This window comes from Montipora capricornis, chromosome 12 (assembly GCF_036669925.1).
Source record: "Montipora capricornis isolate CH-2021 chromosome 12, ASM3666992v2, whole genome shotgun sequence".
NCBI lineage: Eukaryota > Metazoa > Cnidaria > Anthozoa > Scleractinia > Acroporidae > Montipora > Montipora capricornis.
This window is the reverse complement of record NC_090894.1, coordinates 35759938-35762437: the sequence shown is the minus strand read 5'-3', so window position 1 is coordinate 35762437 and position 2500 is coordinate 35759938. Positions and strand designations below refer to the sequence as shown.

The 2500-nt window shown below is 41.0% G+C and overlaps 1 pseudogene; it reads right to left on the bottom strand.

The window, feature by feature from the left end:
• Positions 1-1696: 1696 nt before the first annotated feature.
• LOC138025744 (ectonucleotide pyrophosphatase/phosphodiesterase family member 5-like) overlaps positions 1697-2500 on the bottom strand; it is a 1550-nt pseudogene continuing 746 nt past the window's right edge.

Here is a 2500-nt window from a genome sequence, read left to right as displayed (position 1 = left end):
CATCGTGAAGATACAGTTATTTTAATTTTGTTTTGCTACTGGGAAATAAAGTACTTTGCAGGGCTCATCTAGTGTCTTTTTATTGTCTTTTACCTGGCAATTTTTTGTAGTTTAAATCCAGTTTTGTAGCCAAAAATAGGTAGTCTAAATTTATCGGGCGTTGCATTTAAGACTCTAGTAAAGGCTGGTTATTGCAATATCCTGACAATAATAAGCCACTAAGAATTAAAAAAAAAACATAAACAATGTAAGGTAGCGGCTCTTTTCAACCTGTCTGATAAGATGTCACTGGCATTTTGTACCAGATTACAATTTATTGTTGAAATAGGAGGCTTGCAATACCTGCACGTGTTTCCCTAAGCATCGTTAACATAAAATTGTTTAACCTAACAAATAAAAAAGCCCAGGGACGGGCGTAACAAAATTCAGGTTTGTACAAATTTAATATGCCTTCTTACCTTGTTTTTGCAGCAGAATAATGAAAAATACGCTTTATCAGGAAGAAGGGTTAACTTGTGCATACCCGCTGTCCATATTCCGATCGCTCAAAGCAAATAAATGAAAAAAAAACAGCCTGGCAAATTGTCGGTAATGCTGTAGCAGGTGACCGTAATTTCCGGTTGCTCATAACCACGACAACGCAGCTAAACATTTCATTTCCGTCAACCGGGTCGCTCAGTGTTTCTCAAACGAAGGGAGGCAATCCACTTGTCTGAAACTTTAGAACTGTAATTTTCGAACTTTCATTTCGAGAATTTTGGTGAACCTGATATCGTTCATCCAAAGTATTTGAAGTCAGTGGATATTTTCTACCTGTCAATCATTTGATTGAGACAGTCGGTAGGGTGATCGATCATTCCTGGATTCTGGGAAATTAACATTTTTTTAAGGAGCAACAAGTGTATGGACACAGGACTCGGGATTCCCATAAATCCTTCTAATTTTCACCCGACCGAGCCTGGGTTGCCTTTGATTAAGACAGCGCACAGGCCGACTGATATTGGTGGCACTGCCAGCAGTCTGAAAAAGGAAATGAAATATCAAGCATCGACTGCCATCGGAGCTACAATCGTGGACAAAACCCTTGGGAAAAATTCTAGCTTACGAATCATTTGACATGGACTCACAAAGTGAATTGGTCCTTTCCTCCTTTCCCGCAGCCCTCCCCCCTCCCCCCATACCAGTGTTGATAATGTTATTCAAAATACTATGCAAGCCTTTGGCCGTTCTTTTAAACAACATTGGAATGAGGGGGTGGGGGGGGGGGGGGTAGCCGAATTTAATTTTTATCACACAGGCAAATTAGAGCGTCACATTTTCCCAATGATTTCTGTTCAAGATTGCAATCTGGAAAAAAACTATTGGGAAAAATTCTAGCTTAAAGTATCATTTGACTTGCCTCACGAAGTATATTGGTCCTTCCCCGCCTCCCCCCCCCCCCCCCCCACCATACCAATGTTGATAATGTGATGCATAATACTGTGCAAGCCTTTGGCCGTTTTTTAAATCAACATTAGAATGGGAGGAGGGGGGAAAGTAAACAGAATTTAATCTTTATCACGCAGACAAATTAGAGTGTCACATTTTCTCAACGAGTTTTGTCCAAGATTGTAGGATCGGAAGACACGATGACTAGTTTTCCTTTTAAGCCAATGAAAGGCTACTGCCTGACACATTTAGACAATCAACAAATAAACACACCAATAGCGATTTTTACTTGCAAAAGCCTAAGCAAGCGTAAATAAATCTACACTGACGAGGATATCGAGTTCAGTTACAATGGATACGGTATTGAAGTTACGACTGTGCTAAAATTAACAAGCGTTTCAGTCTTACATTGCAATAAAGAATGTGACACAGAATACGGCAAACAGGTTTTCAGGACTTGGTTTCCTTGTTGGTGTACTGCCTTTGGTGGTGGGTTTTCCCTTTGGTTGGGCAGACTCTTTAAGCATCATTTTCACATTTTCTAGAGAACCATTGTTCGTGATTGGTCTTATACCTAAGAGCTTGCACATGAGCGGGTACAGGTCGACAGTATTAAATGAAGGCATTTCGAAACCTTGTCGAAAGGCAGGCCCATGCGCGAAAAATACAGAATAACTCATAGACTCTGATGGTGGCCATCCATGATCTCCAACGATCCAATTTTCTTGACGAGATTCAGCACTCGTCTTTCTTACCACCCATCCTACTTCCGGGTCCACAAATATTGGCGGGATTCTGCGGTTGCGTTTCCAGTGATAACTGTCTGGAATGTTTTCCTTCTTAAAGATAGTCATGTGCGGGTGACTTGTGTTTGTGAGGTTTCGGTATATTTCATCAATTTTGTCTTCAGGGGCCCAAATGTGTCCAACGGCGCCTCCTTCGACGAGCTGAAAGTCGTCAGGATTTATAAATTCATCGAGAAAAATTTGACGAGAAGATGAGGTATTGGTCATGCTGTGATCGCTCACGAAAATAAGATTGACTGATTCAAACAGGTTTGCATTCTTGAGGC